Here is a 10,946-nt window from a genome sequence, read left to right on the forward strand (position 1 = left end):
CGGATTAATTCATTTCCCTTTATTTCTTATGGGGAAATTAGCTTCGGAATGCGAGTTTTCGGAATACGAGGCATCTCCAGGAACCAATTAAACTCTTAAACTGAGGTATGCCTGTATTTATATTAAAATTTATGTACAGTACTAGTATATGCATATTTATATTTATGTATACTAAAAGCATTTATAATAATAATTTTCAGATATCAAGTACAGTACTGCAATAAACAGGCACAAAAGAGCTATGGACACTTGCATATTTCTTTAGTAACTTTTGAAGTCTTGCTAAGCTGAATATCCTTAAGTGATTCCCAGACAATTTGTAGGATGGGAAGACAGAAAGCACCAGTCTTGCCACTGCCTGTTTCAGCTGCCATGAGCACATCCCCACCTCCCAAAATAAGTGGGACTGCCTCATTCTGGACATCCGTTGGCAACCTAAGAATGAATGTTACAATAGATAACGAGTTTATTATTTTGCAAGCTTTGGGCTAACATTTCCTGTGTCCACCTAGATGATTACAATCTTTTATACTTAATCATTTCTAAAATTACTAATTAATTAATGAATGTAATTAAATGTTTGTGTTAGTTCTAGATATACCTGAAGAGTCTATAATTTACCCTTAAAAATTTGCAAACATTTAAAATCCAAAAACTTATAATCCGGCTTGAATTATGACGAAAAGCGAATCAGACCAAAAATCATTCAGTTCAGTGAAGATGCGGTTGATCTACCAGAAACCTCCTGCTCAGAAATTAGCGAAGTAATGAGCAGAATAAAGTACCACATGACAGACTGGCGAGGAAATTACAAGCACATGCAATAAATAGTAGAATACTGTACTAGGACGAATAAAACATTGGTTAAAACACAGTTAAGGGTCATCCTTAATAGAAATGATTTCAACTGGAGAAATCTTGAGTACACTGTACTGCAGGGTTCCATATTGGGGCCAACCCTTTTTGTCAAATACATCTATGACAAATGAGAATACAGTATTACAAACCACATTATCAAATTTGCACATGACCAAGAACTATGGTGAAGTGGGAAGTAAAAATTATAATTGAATTAAATGGAGAAAAGAAAAAGATTAAATGAAATCCAAAAATGGTTGGAAGACTGTCAAATACTTTTTAATATTGAAAAATGCAAGACTTGCATGCGAGGCATAATGCACATCACAACTACAAAATCAACATTATTTTGCAGCAGATTGATGAAGAAAATGACAGAGTCAGAGCCCACTGATCATTGAAAGTTGCACAAGTGGGAACTCCAGTATTAAACTTCTCCAAGTTTTGTGCCAGAAGATGTACACATTGCTACCGACAGATTGAGCTGCATAGACTACTGTACACTACACAAGTTTGGTTACATAGCGGGTACAGGAAGACTTGCAAAATTTATACCCAAGTACCATATTTACAAGCATGCAAAAAGACGATTAGTGAAAGTCAGCATGTACCTGGTGCACAGAATGCAAAAGTTACCATGTGTACTACTGTATTGAGTGCTTCAATGAATTTACTCATGAAGTACTGAGAGAGTATTATGGTGTAAGTACATTGTACATTGTCTCACATTATTTCAGAGTACGTGAGACAGTAAATATTAGTGAAAATTTAACATGTAATATTGACCACTTTTTTGTGGACACATTAGTGACACTTATTATCATTATTAAAACATTACACATGTTCTACTGTGTACACGAAAACATAAATAATAGTATTATTCGATAAAAATCACAAGAAAAGTATCTGTGGCAACTCGCGGGTCTTGAATCACCCAAGAGATCAGCTTCGAGTCACTCCTGCACATGTGCTCAACATCTTGTGATGACATTGTGACAAATTAGATTTTGTAATTGTTTTTCCATTTACATGATCAGGGAGGCAATTTTAACAACATTAAAAAAAAAATTGGGTATAATTTTTGTTGTGCACCATGAAGTTATCATATTAAACAGCTGCACAGTACATGGGCTCATTTCTTAGACAAGTATGTATAATACAAGTATGTTTAGGGCAAGTATTCACAAATGAAAACATTAAAAAAAAGTTAATATTGCAACCATACTAGTTTTCCATGCAATACAATTTACTTTAAATCTCTCTATAGTATTTACAGGGAATATACAGTGCATAATCATATCATACCATACCCAATGAAGAGCAAATAAAACTACTAGTCCATTTCAATTATTATTTACCAACTATATTTACTCCAGTACAGTATTTGAAACACTTTATTGAGTACAGCGTTACATAATGTACAAGAGAATCAGCAAACTTGCGTCCAATCCATCTCTTCTACAGCCTTAGCTATTTCTGGGAGTACACCCATTTCTGAAAAATGAATATTATATAAATTTCATAAGCCAAAGTAATTGGTTAGTAACAAAACTTTTAATTATCTTGTTTTAGACTTATGAGGAGGGGGCAGCATTAGCCCAGAAGAAAAAATGCAAAACTATTGTATTGTTCTAGCAGGTTATAGGTATAAAAAAAATAAAACCACTACAATATTCCATTCATTGCATCATTCAAACTATGTAAATATAAAAAAAGACATGCACTCATCTCTCACTCTAAGCAGTATCCAACTGCTTTTTAAGACCTGTATACAGTGCTATCTCATGAATTGTCCACCATAATCAAATACTGTACATCCATCCATCCTTACAAACTGCTTCCACCCAGCCACTATTTCCATAACCCATTTGCTGTTCACACTCATTTCCTGCTTCCTCACTAAGTTTGCCCCACTATCATCTTGGTCCTATTCTCCTATCCTGTCAGGGTGCCTGACAGCTGGGTGGACAGCGCTTCCGATTCATAGTCCTCAGGCTCCGGGTTCTATCCTCGGTGGAGATGGACACAAATGGGAAAAATGTTTCTTTCACCCTGATGCCCCTGTTACCTAGCAGCAAATAGGTACCTGGGAGTTAGACAGCTGCTACGGGCTGCTTCCTGGGGGTGTGTAACAAAAAGGAGGCCTGGTCGAGGACCAGGCCGCGGGGATGATAAGCCCCGAAATCATCTCAAGATGACCTCAAGACATCCCAACATCTCAAGACCTCAAATTCACACCAACACACACTTGCTTATCTATTATCTACTACTGTATTTATTTTTTTACTTGCTACTATTATCCATTCATTCAACACGCCCAAACCCACCTCGGTACATACTCTGGGATCCTTTGCTCCATCAGCTTTTCCATATTTTTTTTTTTTTTTGAGAAATATACAAGAGTTGTTACATTCTTGTACAGTCACTAGTATGCGTAGTGTTTCAGGCAGGTCCCTGGAATACGATCCCCACAAAGAATCGTTTTTACAACCAAGTACACATTTTACTGTTGCGTTAAACAGAGGCTACAGTTAAGGATTTGCGCCCAGTAAATCCTCCCCGGCCAGGATACGAACCCATGACAAAGCGCTCGCGGAACGCCAGGCCACTACAGGTGTAGTCTTACCACTACACCACGGAGACTGGTGTGTCTCCATGATAATTTCACATATACTGCATTCAAGCTCAACAAGCCCCAATGTAAGTCAGAAAACAGAATTCACTTTTCACCCATAGGGTTATAAGCCCATGGCACTGCCGACCTGCCAGAGCCCTAAATTCCAAAATATTGCTAGTACAGTATTGCAATTTGTGGTATTCCAGCCATACCACACATACAACCACACACCAGCCATACCACACATACAACCACACGCTACACCACACGCTATACCACACGTCCCTAGTAAGGTTATTCCATCAAGCCGGTCCAATGCCCGTCAAAAATCTAGAAATCCCCCCACCCCTTTCTTTAAAACTGCCCCTTGGCACCGAGCCCCAAATTACCTACAAAAGCTGCCATGTTGACGAATTCTGGTGTAGGTAGACAGGAGACAGACGTACAGAGCGAGGGAGAAAAGAGTGTAGAGGTTAGTTACCGTCGGCGGCCTGTCAGCACCATCCACACTGCCACCCCGCACCTAAACTATTGTTCCTTATATCAATCTGCCCGAAACGCTGCCCGAAACGCATTGCGTAATAGTGGCTTTAGGCATTGTATGTACTAGCTCTATCTATATATTGATCCATTAATGTAACATCACTTGTATTTATGTACCTTACCTGAATAAACATATTTATTTATTTATTTTATAATCAGGTCAACCCATGTGTTGCGTTTCCAAAAGGGTCGCCCATGTTAGAATCGGTGAACGCCCTAGTAATATTGTTGAAAACATCTTAATAACTTATTAAACCAAAGGTCTTTTTATGTCAGAAGAACGGCAGAAACTGGATCTATATATGAAAACTCTTTCAGGACAAAATTTAAAGTAAAACTAAAGATATTTGTAGTTGTATAAAAGTTGCAATTTTCATCGGTCGTAGAGCCGGAAATCCGCAATATTCATCTCAGAACAATGCTTATTTCACGCAGAATCGTTAATAAACGTAAGATTTTTATACGTCTCAAGAAAGATAGAAACATAAATTTACTTTAATCTAGTTTTACATAATCTAGTTTTACTTTAAATTTTGTCCTGAAAGAGTTTTCATATATAGATCTAGTTTCTGCCGTTCTTCTGACATAAAAAGACCTTTGGTTTAATAAGTTATTAAGATGTTTTCAACAATATTACTAGGGCGTTCACCGATTCCAACATGGGCGACCCTTTTGGAAACGCATGGAAACGCAACACTTGGGTTGACCCGATTGACAGACTGGTTATATTCCAACAGGGTCGGAGACATCTTTACCTCACAGACTCGACTCCACCACCATTGAAAAACAAACTTGCAGAGTCTCGTTCGTGGAGACGAGCGCAGATCCAGATTTTCCCAGGTCGTTTTTCAATGACACTATGATGTCACGTTGACGGTACTATCAGGCCAACGTTATTTTCTATTATTTTAATTAAATATAAGCTGTACAGATTAATACAAAAAAATTATCAAACAAATTCACCTCGGTCCGATTAAGACCCTTTATATAACTCTGCATCTATGTATGTACTTTTCCTAAATAAAATATTATTATTATTATAACCGTCAGTTGGCCTGTAACTATATACAAGGATGATCGTTATTTAATATTAATGAGCTATATAATTCCTGTAACTACTAAAATATAATATCTTTACTATTTATTTATGTTAAGCTTGCACTTATTCTTAAGTAAGCACTGCACTGTCTTTAATATGGCTCGCGTTTTGTGGGCCACAACTTCCTGTTTTCTTCGATTGTTTTCCTGCTAGTTTAGGGTTGTTAGTGGCATTTTGACAGGGGGGGCGGGAGGAGGTCACTCCGGAAAAGATAGTGGGTCAGGGCGTCCTCCAAGACGCCTCCTAGGTAAACCAGTACATGTGACCAAATGTAAACTATTACAAGAACTAATAATTCGCATACCGTGTTACTCTGCAATTTATTATGAACAAAACTAACAAATCATAGCCGATTCTATTAGAAATGTGTGTTTATCAAAAGAAGGCACCAAGCCGGAATGACTATAGCACTAAGACATGTATACGTATTTAAATACAAATTTTATACTACCAGAAATCCTGGCTAGGTATCCCAAATTTGCTTACATGTACTGTATAAGCAAATTTTGGATACTTTGGTTATACAATCCTGTGCAAATATGCATATGATTGTATAACCCTTCCACTGCCGCATTGCACTGTATGATTAACAAATTGAGGTGTACATATAACTGCCTCACCACAGATGTAACTGCTCACCTTACACACTGAATGATAATCCTCAAGTTCTTGAACCACTTGTACTATAAACGACTACTGATACATGCATTAAAATGTGTAACTATCTTATGAGAATAGTAATTTGCACAGCTAAATATAAATTTTGGGGGCTCGATTTCTGAGGCTATTGTGTGCCTCAAACGTTTTTGCAATATTGCCAACAGGATGGGTACATGGGGTACATAATAAATTAACAAAATCAATGACATGTCTTAATTAAAACACACTTACGTAAGCTCCCACAAACGATAGTTTAAACGTGTGCGTGAAAATACACCAGCTCGGCGTTTTCAATGGATATTCAACACCCATGAACGTATCATTTAAGACAAAGCAAATTACTTTAACAATATACGGACAAATATTAAAACGTCACACCTTTCTAAATAAATTTAAATATCTTTTCGAGTACTAGAATACAGTGGTAATAATTATTACGACAATATAGACAAATGTAATTATAAACATAGGTCTAATGACACCTCCATAACGAGGCTTGGCTTGTTAACAATTCTCCATAAACGAGGCGAGCCAACAAGGCGGCGCACCTCACTGCCACGTGCAGACCACTCGTGGATACTCTCCAAGCACCACACCACCACTTTGAGCTCCCTAACTGTTGGTAAGTACCAGCGACTGTGTCGGAGGGTGGTGGTTTAAGTTTCAGACACTGGGAACATAAAGTTCCAAGTAGTACGGGCTATGTTGAGCCCATAAGCGAGTAGTGGACTTACCTGGCACAGGAGCGGGTCTGTAAACTGTGTTGTTTGACTGCTGTATCTTTACAATTACATGTGTGTCTGAGGGGCCGGCCAGTGTGTATATATATATTAGGCTTTATCAAGTAGCCCCCAATCAAGCTGACGCCTTTCTAGGTGCTTATTTACTGCTAGAAAAACGGCTCAATTAGGTGATCGGAAACGCAGGCTAACATTTATGTCCAGGCCGGGATTGGAACTAGGGAGCCGAGAACGAACCCGACTGTACTAGAGACCCAAAAATATTTAAATAAGCTACATAAATGTCAAAGGGCAACTTGTCATCTTACAAAGAAAGTCTTATTTCAATCGTATGCGTTACTAAAGCGCAAATTGTCTTTCTAGTAAATGGAAGCGGCTCGCGAAAATTACGTTATGTCCCGTTTTCTGCTGTGGGTCCTCTGGTAGGTTAGGAGAAGATAGTTTAAATTGAGTTTTCTTGACGTTGGGACACCTTAGAAGGACGGGCTCCACGGACATTACGAAAAGTATTGCGCTAACCCGGCTACTTTGTCCTCGTGACGGCTCTTTCCCCCGGATGCAACCACACAACCCAAACTAATACTGTACTGGGCGTCAATTTATTGGTAGATGAACAGGTGCATTTAGGGGGAGGGGGGGATTGAGACAGTGTCAGTCATTTGTCCCGACTGGGATTCGAACCCGGACTTATAGACGGTGAGTGTAGAACTAACTAGACTGCACTTCGGAACCCTTTAAAATAGTTTGGGGGCTAGTCTAGACACGGTTGTTTCAGAGAATAGTTATACTCCTAGATTGCCCATAATAAACTAGGATTGTGAAAGTTTGTTTGTGCGTCTCTGCCGTTTTCCCGAAACTACTACTTTCTTGATGTAGAGGTACAAAGTCCCTACAGGTAGGTGAGATGCTAGACCTAGTTAATAAACTGCTTACTAGGAAGAATAGTTATAAGCAAATTATCAAAAGCCTATTTATGTTCACAGGGACAGTTACCTCACACGAATAGCATGGCTCACAATATAAGCTAATTTTTTTTTTTTTTTTTTTTAGTATGGGGTTAGTTGGAGAATGTCGTCATATGCGTAATGGCTCTGGCAATGAACGGCCAACATTTGGTTAATTAAGTTTAGTGTACATTAACTAATGGGCGTTTGGTACCCTATTTCGCCTTATTCTACTTTTCTTATTTATGCTTTATTCTCTCCATTTGTATACCCCCTATATAACCCATTGTTCCATAAATTTTTCACCTGCCAACCCCCCCCCCCCCATGGTAAAAATACAATACGCCTCATACCGTCACACTTCTTGAGAATGAACCATGTAGGTTAGAAACGTTGTATAATTTTATAATAAGTGTAATACCTTCTACAGTTTTCATCACCTCGAACGAACATAACTTTTGGTGAACTCTTCCAATTAAACCCAGATACAAGAGCACTTGTCAAAGGATAGAAGCTAAAAAAGACTATACAGAATATGCAGTCATATTCAATGAAATAAATGAAAACCTGCTGCCAGTTTACACCAATTAATTAATAGGTATATACATGATTTTTTATAAATTGAAAAATATTTACTTTTGTTTTTATAATAACTTAAATTAAAATCGGTTAAGATACTTTAGGGGAAGTAGAATTTGTCTAAAATGAAAGGTGAACATGTGTAAAGACAAGTTTAAGATTCTAACTTGCACATAAATAATTTGATACTCTGTTTTCGTAAATAGGTAAAGGGCTATAACATCGGCTTGTGTGTAAAAGAAACCATACAATACCTGGGTATTGACAACTTCAGCCATGAGGAAGCATCTCTAAGGAGGTTTGTAATGCAGTATTGTTTCGCAACATTTAATTTTATAGATAGCCATTAAACCATGGATATTAATTGACGTGTAAAAATTTTAAGTCGAATATATACAGTAATTTGTGAAAGATAATTTAATTCGTAGCCTAACAGCTCCTTCAAACTTCTTGAATATTAATCTTTTATTGTTTCCCCAGCAAACACACCGGCATGGACACATTAACCTCCCACCACGACGCTACTTTAGTAGTCAGAATCATGTCGGGAAAAATCTGCACGAATGTCGTCGGCTTAACAGTCGGCCATAAAGGCCCCTAATTCCCAGCTCATGATGCATTTAACAAAGCTAGTAACAAGAATCGACACGGCTACTGCAACAAACTTTGGTCTTGAATGGTGACCTAACGCTGGAAGTACACCAATTTCACCAGGACCACGACTTGCACTACCACCCACAAACGCCGTCGTAACTACAATGGAGAGCACACACAGATTTCATCTGAATACCACACAGACGTAAAGTGACGCGTACACTCTCGGCTGATTAAATGGGCAACCCGTTCTCGCAAATTTAATAAGTCAATATTGACTTATTAGTTGCGTGCATAGGTGACATACTAAACATAATAGTTTCCCTTGAAAAGCTTCATAGAAAACACCGACCTTACCTAACCTACTTAGTAGGTTAAAATAAGCATCTTATAGCTTCGTAATTACAATTGTTACTTAACCTATTATAGGTATAGGTTAGGTAATAATTGTAATTACGAAGCAATAAGATGCTTACCTAACCTACTTAGTATGTTAAGATAAGGTCGGTGTTTTCTATGAAGCTTTTCAAGGGAAACTATTATGTTAAGTATGTCACCTATGCACATATTTAATAAGTCAATATTGACTTATTAAATTTGCGAGAACGGGTTGCAATGGGGCCACGTACACCCTGTTTTGTGCAAGGCAACATTCGTCCCGCTCCTGCAACCCTGGTCTCAAATTGTCATGAGCTACAATTGCACCACTGATTACTCTCCAAGTTAGTTCAGTTCATTTATTATGCACCCCATACCCATATTATGGGCGGTAGTGGAAAGGGTTAGAGGCACATAATGGGCTCAGGGATTGGACCCCACAATTCATTTGGCTAAGAAAGTTACAATCTTGATGGGCTAGTTACAAAATTTGATATAAATAGTCACATCAACAATGGGTTAGAGATAGACCACAAGTACAGTTTCTAAATTAAGCAACTGACATGTGGAGAGCTAGTGTCACAATTGATATGTTTGTCCTGCACACCGCCCCCCATCCAGTGGGCAGCGGTGGATAGGTTACAATCACTTGGTTACTACCTACAGTTAACAAACTGGGGATATTTGGTTAAAATTTCTGGTAGCAGATCATTTTGAATGAAATATTTACACATCGTTGGAACATTGGTTATAGAATTGTCTCTAAATTCACGTATCTTTTAAGAGAGGTAAACATATTCTGAAGCTACAGAATAATCACTTTAATATTGTATATACTGAATAATTTGTAATAATAAAAGGTAAAATTTATGCATGGTATAATTGCAACCTGCCTGTATATAATGCGCTCGTTTAGAAAGTTTTAAAACAGACTATTTGAATACATGACTTATTTAATAAAAAAAAAAAAAACTATAAAAATCAATTAATGCACGACACAAATTTCATTAAAGCAAGATGTGAATATGCACCACGGAATACCTCTGCACACAAAAGAATGAATTACGCTGTAATTGAAATGATAAATGTTCAGGGATTCGAATCTTTATAGACGACAAATATTTCTTATTCTCTTTACACTTGTCATAACCGCCACTAAGTGTTAATTATTTTCAGATGAAACATTACAAGCTCAGATAGTAATACGGCCTTAATATATGAAAGTTATTCATAACGTTTGATACACATTTCGGGATAGGTTGCCACCAAACTTGAGCTGATGTTACCAACAGACTCACTATGCTGAAAATCCTATTATCAATAGAACGTAGTAAACACAGCATACTAACGTTTTTATAGATCTTGAGGCTGAATTATCACAACCTCGCTTGATTTGTTTGATTTTCCAAGTAGCCATTTGTTGAATATTCAAACGGGTGCGTAATGTAATTAACAGATGTTTTAAGCTCGCAAAAGTTTTGAATGCTACCGACAATCACGCCCAATAACCTCCAACATTCCACGTCAAAGCCACAATGTTTTACACATAACTGCTTTACTAGTACTTCACTAACGACCATCAGTACGCAACACACCTTAACTCCCCCCTCCTGATTATATAATTCAGCATTAGAATACGATTGCAAAACCGTACGATGAACATCAGATACCGGAGGATTTTAACACGGACTCTCCAAATACCGACTTGGCAGCCTAAATATCACTTAAACTGTGAATTAGATGGCCATTCGTTGCCGTGATCACTGGACCAGCCACCTCATTTCTCAATAAACTAAATTCCGTACATATTCAATAACTTGCTCTCCTCTGGCATACTCTATTTCACAACACTAACATATGAAAGCAGCATCCCAGCTAATTCTAAGACGAATCGGTGTTCATTTCACACTGCACAAAAACTACACAACACAAAT

The 10,946-nt window shown here is 37.7% G+C and overlaps 1 long non-coding RNA gene and 1 pseudogene across 1 annotated transcript; one reads left to right on the top strand and one right to left on the bottom strand.

Moving 5' to 3' along the window:
• The window catches only part of LOC123766160 (ATP-dependent RNA helicase Ddx1-like), a 43,984-nt pseudogene extending 39,951 nt beyond the window's left edge, over nucleotides 1-4,033 (bottom strand).
• Nucleotides 4,034-5,349: 1,316 nt separating this feature from the next.
• Nucleotides 5,350-9,882, top strand: LOC123766161 (uncharacterized). The gene is made up of 4 exons (XR_006773795.2): nucleotides 5,350-5,364; nucleotides 6,248-6,399; nucleotides 8,247-8,338; nucleotides 8,521-9,882. It is a non-coding gene; the product is annotated as an uncharacterized lncRNA (long non-coding RNA).
• The last annotated feature ends 1,064 nt before the right edge of the window (nucleotides 9,883-10,946 follow it).

This window comes from Procambarus clarkii, chromosome 30 (genome assembly GCF_040958095.1).
Source record: "Procambarus clarkii isolate CNS0578487 chromosome 30, FALCON_Pclarkii_2.0, whole genome shotgun sequence".
Taxonomy (NCBI): domain Eukaryota; kingdom Metazoa; phylum Arthropoda; class Malacostraca; order Decapoda; family Cambaridae; genus Procambarus; species Procambarus clarkii.